Below are 8846 nucleotides of genomic sequence, written 5' to 3' on the forward strand. Positions count from 1 at the left end.
TCTGCTTGTTTATTTTTGGTGTATAGGAATGCTGGTGATTATTTTATTATACTTTAAGTTCTGGGCTACATGGGCAGAACGTGCAGTTTTGTTACATAGGTATACACATGCCATGGTGGTTTGCTGCACCTATCAACCCGTCACCTTCATTAAGTATTACTCCTAATGTCATCCCTCCTCTAGCCCTCCACCTCCCAACAGGCCCTGGTGTGTGATGCTCCCCTCCCTATGTCCATGTGTTCTCATTGTTCAACTCTCACTTATGAGTGAGAAAATGCAGTGTTTGATTTTCTGTTCTTCTGATAGTGTGCTGAGAATGATGGTTTCCAGCTTCATCCGGTCCCTGCAAAGGACATGAACTCATCCTTTTTTATGGCTGCGTAGTATTCCATGGTGTATATGTGGCACATTTTCTTTATCCAGTCTATTATTGATGGATATTTGGGTTGGTTCCAAGTCTTTGCTATTGTGAATTGTGCCACAATAAACATACATGTGCATGTGTCTTTATATTAGAATGATTTGTAATTCTTTGGGTATATACCCAGTAATGGGATTGCTGGGTCAAATGGTATTTCTAGCTCTAGATCCTTGAAGAATCACCACACTGTCTTCCACAATGGTTGAACTAATTTATACTCCCACCAACAATGTAAAAACGTTTCTATTTCTCCACATCCTCTCCAGCGTCTGTTGTTTCCTGACTTTTTAATGATCGCCATTCTAACTGGCCTGAGATAGTATCTCATTGTGGTTTTTGATATGCATTTTTTTAATGACCAGCGATGATGAGCATTTTTTCATATATCTGTTGGCTGCATTAAAGTCTTCTTTTTAGAAGTGTCTGTTCATATACTTTGCCCACTTTTTGATGGGGTTGTTTGTTTTTTCTTGGAAATTTGTTTAAGTTCTTTGTAGATTCTGGATATTAGCCCTTTGTCAGATGGATAGATTGCAAAATTTTTCTCCCATTCTGTAGATTGCCTGTTAACTCTGATGATAGTTTCTTTTGCTGTGCAGAAGCTCTTTAGTTTAATTAGATCCCATTTGTCAATTTTGTTTTTTTGTTTTTTAAATTATATTTTAACTTCTACGGTACATGTGCACAACGTGCAGGTTTGTTACATAGGTATACATGTGCCATGGTGGTTTGCTACACCCAACAACTCGTCATTTACATTAGGTATTTATCCTAATGCTATCCCTCCCCCAGCTCCCTACCCCCTGACAGGCCCCAGTGTGTGATGTTCCCCACTCTGTGTCCAAGTGTTCTCACTGTTCAATTCCCACCTATGAGTGATAATATGTGGTGTTTGATTTTCCATCCTGGTGATAGTTTGCTGAGAATGGTGGTTTCCAGCTTCATCCATGTCCCTGCAAAGGACATGAACTCATCCTTTTTTATGGCTGCATCGTATTCCATGGTGTATATGTGCCACATTTTCTTAATCCAGCCTATCATTGATGGATATTTGGGTGAGTTCCAAGTCTTTGCTTTTGTGAATAGTGCCACAATAAACATACATGTGCATGTGTCTTTATACTAGCATGATTTATAATTCTTTGGGTACATACCCAGTAATGGGATCACTGAGTCAAATGGTATTTCTAGTTCTAGATCCTTGAGGAATCACCACATCGTCTTCCACAATGGTTGAACAAATTTACACTCCCACCAACAGTGTAAAAGCATTCCTATTTCTCCACATCCTCTTTAGCATCTGTTGTTTCCTGACTTTTAATGATCACCAATCTAACCAGCCTGAGATGGTATCCAATGACTTTCTTCACAGAATTGGAAAAAACTACTTTAAAGTTCATATGGAACCAAAGAAAGAGCCTGCATAGCCAAGACAATCCTAAGCAAAATGAACAAAGCTGGAAGCATCATGCTACCTGACTTCAAACTATACTACAAGGCTACAGTAACAAAAACAGCATGGTACTGGTACCAAAACAGATATATAGACCAATGGAACAGAACAGAGAGGCCTCAGAAATACCACCTCACATCTACAACCATCTGATCTTTGACAGACCTGACACAAGCAATGGGGAAAGGATTCCCTATTTAATAAATGGTGCTGGGAAAACTGGCTAGCCATGTGTAGAAAGCTGAAACTATCCCTTCCTTACACCTTATACAAAAATTAGTTTATGATGGATTAAAGACTTAAATTTTAGACCTAAAACCATAAAAACTCTAGAAGAAAACCTAGGAAATATCATTCAGGACATAGGCATGGGCAAAGACTTGATGACTAAAACACCAAAAGCAATGGCAACAAAAGCCAAAATTGACATATGGGATCTAATTAAACTAAAGAGCTTCTGCACAGCAAAAGAAACTACCATCAGAGTGATCAGGCAACCTACAGAATGGGAGAAAATTTTTGCAATCTATCCATCTGACAAAGGGCTAATATCCAGAATCTACAAAGAGCTTAAACAAATTTACAAGAAGGAAACAAACAACCCCATCAAAAAGTGGGCAAAGGATATGAACAGACACTTCTCAAAAGAAGACATTTATGTAACCAACAGACACATGAAAAAATGCTCATCATCACTGGTCATCAGAGAAGTATAAATTTTGGTTTTTGTTGCCATTGCTTTTGGTGTTTTAGAGATAAAGTCTTTGCGCATGCCTACATCCTGAATGGTATTGCCCAGGTTTTCTTCTAGGATGTTTATGGACCTAGGTCTTACGTTTAAGTCTTTGATTCATCTTGAGTTAATTTTTGTATAAGGTGTGAGGAAGGGGTCCAGTTTCTGTCTTCTGCATATGGCTAGCCAGTTTTCCCAGCACCATTTATGAAACAGGGTATATTTTCCCCATTGCTTGTTTTGTCAGGTTTGTCAAAGATCAGTTGGTTGTAGATGTGTGGTGTTATTTCTGAGGCCTCTCTGTTCTGTTCCATTGGCCTAAGTATCTGTTTTGGTACCAGTACCATGCCGTTTTTGTTACTGTAGCTAGCCTTGTAGTATTGTTTGAAGTCAGGTAGCGTGATGCCTCCAGCTTTGTTCTTCTTGCCCAGGATTGTCTTGGTTATGCGGGCTCTTTTTTGGTTCCATATGGAGTTTAAAGTAGTTCTTTCCAATTATGTAAAGAAAGTCAGTGGTAGCTTGATGGGGATAGCATTAAATCTATAAATTACTTTGAGCAGTATGGCCATTTTCACAATATTGATTCTTCCTATCCATGAGCATGGGTTGTTTTTCCATTTGTTTGTGTCCTCTCTTATTTCCTTGAGCAATGGTTTGTAGTTGTCCTTGAAGAGGTCCTTCACATCCCTTGTAACTTGGATTCCTAGGTATTTTATTCTCTTTGTAGCAATTGTGAATGGGAGTTCACTCATGATTTGGCTCTCTGTTTGTCTGTTATTGGTGTGTAGGAATGCTTGTGATTTTTGCACATTGATTTTATATCCTGAAACTTTGCTGAAGTTGCTTATCAGCTTAAGGAGATTTTGGGCTGAGACGATGGGGTTTTCTAAATATACAATAATGTCATCTGCAAACAGAGACAATTTGATTTCCTCTCTTCCTATCTGAATACCCTTTATTTCTTTCTCTTGCCTGATTGCCCTGGCCAGAACTTCCAATGGTGTGTTGAATAGGAGTGGTGAGAGAGGGCATCCTTGTCTTGTGCCAGTTTTCAAAAGGAATGCTTCCAGTTTTTGCCCATTCAGTATGATTCTGGCTGTAGGTTTGTCATAAATAGCTGTTATTATTTTGAGATACCTTCCATTAATACCTAGTTTATTGAGAGTTTTTAGCATGAAGGGGTGTTGAATTTTATTGAAGGCCTTTTCTGCATCTATTGAGCTAATCATGTAGTTTTTGTCATTTGTTCTCTTTATGTATTGATTACATTTATTGATTTGCATATGTTGAACCAGGCTTGCATTCCAGAGATGAAGCCCACCTGATCATGGTGGATAAGCTTTTAGATGTGCTGCTGGATTCTGTTTTCCCATTTTTGTTGAGGTTTTTCACATAGATGTTAATCAGGCATATTGACCTGAAATTTTCTTTTTTTATTGTGTCTTTGCCAGGTTTTGGAATCAGGATGATGCTGGCCTCACAAAATGAGTTAGGGAGGAGTCCCTCTTTTTCTATTGTTTGGAATAGTTTCAGAAGGAATGGTACCAGCTCCTCTTTGTACCTCCGGTAGAATTGGTCTGTGAATCTTTCTGGTCCTGGGCTTTTTGTTGTTGTTAGTAGGCTATTAATTACTGCCTCAATTTCAGAACTTGTTATTGGTCTATTGAGGGATTCGATTTCTTCCTGGTTTAGTGTTGGGAGGGTGTATGTGTCCAGAAATTTATCCATTTCTTCTAGATTTTCTAGTTTATTAGCATAGAGGTGTTTATAGTATTCTTGGATGGTAGTTTGTATTTCTGTGGGATCAATGGTGATATCCCCTTTATCATTTTTTGTTGTGTCTATTTGATTCTTCTCTCTTTTCTTCTCTATTAGTCTAGCTAGTGGTCTATTTTGTTAATCTTTTCGCAAAACCAACTCCTGGATTCATTGAATTTTTGAAGGGTTTTTTGTATCTCTATCTCCTTCAGTTCTGCTCTGATATTAATTATTTCTTGTCTTCTGCTCGCTTTTAAATTTGTTTGCTCTTGCTTCTCTAGTTCTTTTAATTGTGATGTTAGGGTGTCAATTTTACATCTTTTCCACTTTCTGCTGTGGGCATTTAGTGCTATAAATTTTTCTCTTAACACTGCTTTAGCTGTGTCCCAGAGATTCTGGTATGTTGTGTCTTTGTTCTCATTGGTTTCAAATAACTTTTTTTATTTCTGCCTTAATTTTGTTATTTATCCAGTAGTCATTCAGGAGCAGCTTGTTCAGTTTCCATGTAATTGTGTGGTTTTGAGTGAGTTTCTTAATCCTGAATTCTAATTTGACTGCACTGTGGTCTGAGAGACTGTTATGATTTCCGTTCTTTTGCATTTGCAGAGAAGTGTTTTACTTCCAATTATGTGGCCGATTTTAGCATAAGTGCTATGTGGTGCTGAGAAGAATGTATATTCTGCTGATTTGGGGTGAAGAGTTCTGTAGCTGTCTATTAGGTGTGTTTGGTCCAGAGCTGAGTTCAATTCCTGAATATCCTTGTTAATTTTCTGTCTCGTTGATCTTGACAGTGGGATGTTAAAGTCTCCCACTATTATTGTTGGGAGCCTAAGTCACTTTGTATGTCTCTAAGAACTTCTTTTATGAATCGGAATGCTCCTGTATTAGGTGCATATATATTTAGGATAGTTAGCTCTTCTTATTGCATTGATCCCTTTACCATTATTTAATGCCCTCCTTTGTCTTTGTTGCTTTAAAGTCTGTTTTATCAGAGAGTAGGATTGCAACCCCTACTCTTTTTGCTTTCCATTTGCTTGGTAAATATTCCTCCATCCCTTTATTTTGAGCCGATGTGTCTTTGCATGTGAGATGGGTCTCCTGAATACAGCACACCGATGGGTCTTGACTCTTTATCCAATTTGCCAGTCTGTGTCTTTTAATTGGGGCAGTTAGCCCATTTACATTTAAGGTTAATATTGTTATGTGTAAATTTGATCCTGTCATCATGACGCTAGCTGGTTATTTTGCACATTCCTTGATGCAGTTTCTTCATAGTGTCATTGGTCTTTATATTCTGGTGTGTTTTTGCAGTGGCTGGTACCAGTTGTTCCTTTCCATATTTAGTGCTTCCTTCAGGAGCTCTTTTAGGGCAGGATTGGTGGTGACAAAATCCCTCAGCATTTGCTTGTCTGTAAAGGACTATATTTCTCCCTCATTTATGAAGCTTAGTTTGGCTGGATATGGAATTCTGGGTTGAAAATTTTTTTAAGAATGTTGAATATTGGCCCTCACTCTCTTCTAGCTTGCAGGGTTTCTGCAGAGAGATCCACTGTTCGTCTGATGGGCTTCCCTTTGTAGGTAACCTGACCCTTCTCTCTGGCTGAACTTAACATTTTTTCCTTCATTTCAACCTTGGTGAATCCGACGATTATGTGTCTTGGGGTTGCTCTTCTCTAGGAGTATCTTAGTGATATTCTCTGTATTTCCTGAATTTGAATGTTGGCCTGTCTTGCTAGGTTGGGGAAGTTATCCTGGGTAATATTCTGAAGAGTGTTTTCCAACTTGGTTCCATTTTCCCCATCACTTTCAGGGACCCTGATCAATCATAGGTTTGGTCTTTTCACATACTCCCATATTTCTTGGAGGCTTTGTTTGTTCCTTTTCATTCTTTTTCTCTAATCTTGTCTTCATGCCCTATTTCAGTAAGTTGTTCTTCAGTCTCTGATATCCTTTCTTCCTCTTGATCGATTTGGCTATTGATACCTGTGTATGCTTCATGAAGTTCTCGTGCTGTCTTTTTCAGCTCCATCAGGTCATTTATGTTCTTCTCTAAACTGGTTATCCTAGTTAGCCATTCCTATAACCTTTCGTCAGTGTTCTTAGCTTCATTGCATTTGGTTAGAACATGCTCCTTTACCTCAGAGGAGTTTGTTATTACCCATATTCTGAAGTCTACTTCTGTCAATTTGTCAATTCTTTCAAACTCATTTTCTGTCCAGTTTTGTGCCCTTACTAGAGAGGAGTTATGATCATTTGGGGAAGAGGCATTCTGATGTTTGAAATTTCCAGCATTTTAAAGCTGATTTTTCCTCCTCTTTGTGGATTTATCTACCTTTGGTCTTTGAGGCTGATGACCTTTGGTTGGGGTTTTTGTATGGGCATCCTTTTGTTGATGTTACTGCTTTCTGTTTGTTAGTTTTTCTTCTAACAGTCAGACCCCTTTTCTGCAGGTCTGCTGCAGTTTGCTGGAGGTCCACTCCAGACCCTATTTGCCTGGGTATCACCAGTGGAGGCTGCAGAACAGCAAAGATTGCTGCCTGCTCCTTCCTCTGGAAGCTTCATCTTAGAGGGGCACTGGCCTGATGCCAACCAGAGCTCTCCTGTATGAGGTGTCTGTCAACCCCTGTTGGGAGGTCTCTCCCCATCAGGTGGCACAGGGGTCAGGGACCCACTTGAGGAGGCAGTCTGTCCCTTAGCAGAGCTCGAGTGCTGTGCTGGGAGAACCCTCCTTGTCAGCATCTGCTGCTCTCTGCAGAGCCACCAGGCAGGAACGTTTAAGTCCACTGAAACTGCACCCACAGCCACCCCTTCCCCCATGTGCTCTGTCCAAGGGAGTTAGGAGTTTTATCTATAAGACTGCTGCCTTTCTTTCAGAGATGCCCTGCCCAGTGAGGAGGAATCTAGAGAGGCAGTCTGGCCACAGCCTCTTTGCCGTGCTGTGTTGAGTTCTGCCCAGTCCGAACTTACAGGCCTGGTTAGCACTGTCAGGGGAAAACCACCTATTCAAGCCTCAGTAATGACAGATGCCCCTCCCCCAACCAAGCTCCAGGTCAGCTCCAGACTGCTGTGCTGGCAGCAGGAATTTCAAGCCAGTGGCTCTTAGTTTGCTGGGCTCCATGGGAGTGGGACCTGCTGAGTGAGCTCACTTGGCTCCCTAGCTTCAGCTCCCTTTCCAGGGAGTGAACAATTCTGTCTTGCTGTGGTTCCAAGTGCCACTAGGGTATGAAAAAAAACTCCTGCAGCTAGCTCAGTGTCTGCCCAAACAGCCACCCAGTTTTGTGCTTGAAACCCAGGGCCCTGGTGGTGTAGTCACATGAGGGACTCTCTTGTTCTGTGGATTGCAAAAATCGTGGGAAACGTGTAGTGTCTGGGCCAGATTGCACAGTCCCTCATGGCTTCCCTTGGCTGGTGGAGGGAGGCCCCCACTCCTTGCACTTCCTGGGTGAGGCAACGGCCCACCCTGCTTCGCTTGCCTTCCATGGGCTGCACCCACTGCCTAACCAGTACCAATGAGATGAACAGGGCACCTCAGTTGGAAATGCAGAAATCACCTGCCTTCTGCATTGGTCTCGCTGGCAGGCCAGAGAATTCCTATTCAGACATCTTGCCAGATCCTTCCAATGATTTTCTTTTCTTTTTTCTTTTTTTTGAGACAGAGTCTCGCTCTGTCGCCCAGGCTGGAGTGCAGTGGCGCCATCTTGGCTTACTGCAAGCTCTGCCCCCTGGGTTCACACCATTCTCCTGCCTCAGCCTCCCGAGTAGCTGGGACTACAGGTGCCTGCCACCACTCCTGGCTAATTTTTTGTATTTTTAGTAGAGATGGGGTTTCACTGTGTTAGCCAGGATGGTCTCGATCTCCTGACCTCATGATCCGCCTGTCTCAGCCTCCCAAAGTGCTGGGATTACAGGCGTGAGCCACCGCGCCTGGCCCTCCACTGTTTTTCTTTATCATAAAATTAAATTTAAAATATGGAACACTTCAGGAATTTGCATGTCCTCCTTGTGCAGGGGCCACGCCAATCTCTGTATCATTCCAATTTTACTAAACGTGCCGCTGAAGCAAGCACTACTTGTAATAATTTCTGTGTGATTTAATGATTTTGTGTGTATAACAATAGTTTATTCTTTTTATTTCTGAGTAGCACTTTATTTGCATGGATATATCATAATTTGTTATCAATTGGTGAGCTTTGTGTTGTTTTCAAATTTTGGCTATTACAAATAAAGCTTCTATGAACATTCACATATTTCCTTTTCTCTTGGAAAAATAATTAGAAGGCCATGCTTGATCATATGGTTAGTGACTGTTGAACTTTTAAAGGAACTACTGAACTGTTTTCCAAAGTGACTATATTATTTGACAGTCCCATGAGCAGTGTATGAGAGTTCCTTCCCTCCGCATCCTCACCAACACTTGCTATTGTCAGTCTTTGTAATTTTAGCCACTTTAATAGATGGTAATGGTATCTTGTTGTGGTTTT

General features: G+C 40.9%; 1 non-coding gene across 1 annotated transcript; it reads right to left on the bottom strand.

The window, feature by feature from the left end:
* Positions 1 to 8328: 8328 nt before the first annotated feature.
* Positions 8329 to 8432, bottom strand: LOC115831804. Its single transcript, XR_004027301.1, has one exon. It is a non-coding gene; the product is annotated as a U6 spliceosomal RNA (small nuclear RNA).
* Between the last annotated feature and the right edge of the window lie 414 nt (positions 8433 to 8846).

Source organism: Nomascus leucogenys, chromosome 2, assembly GCF_006542625.1.
Source record: "Nomascus leucogenys isolate Asia chromosome 2, Asia_NLE_v1, whole genome shotgun sequence".
In the NCBI taxonomy this organism is placed as follows: Eukaryota; Metazoa; Chordata; class Mammalia; order Primates; family Hylobatidae; genus Nomascus; species Nomascus leucogenys.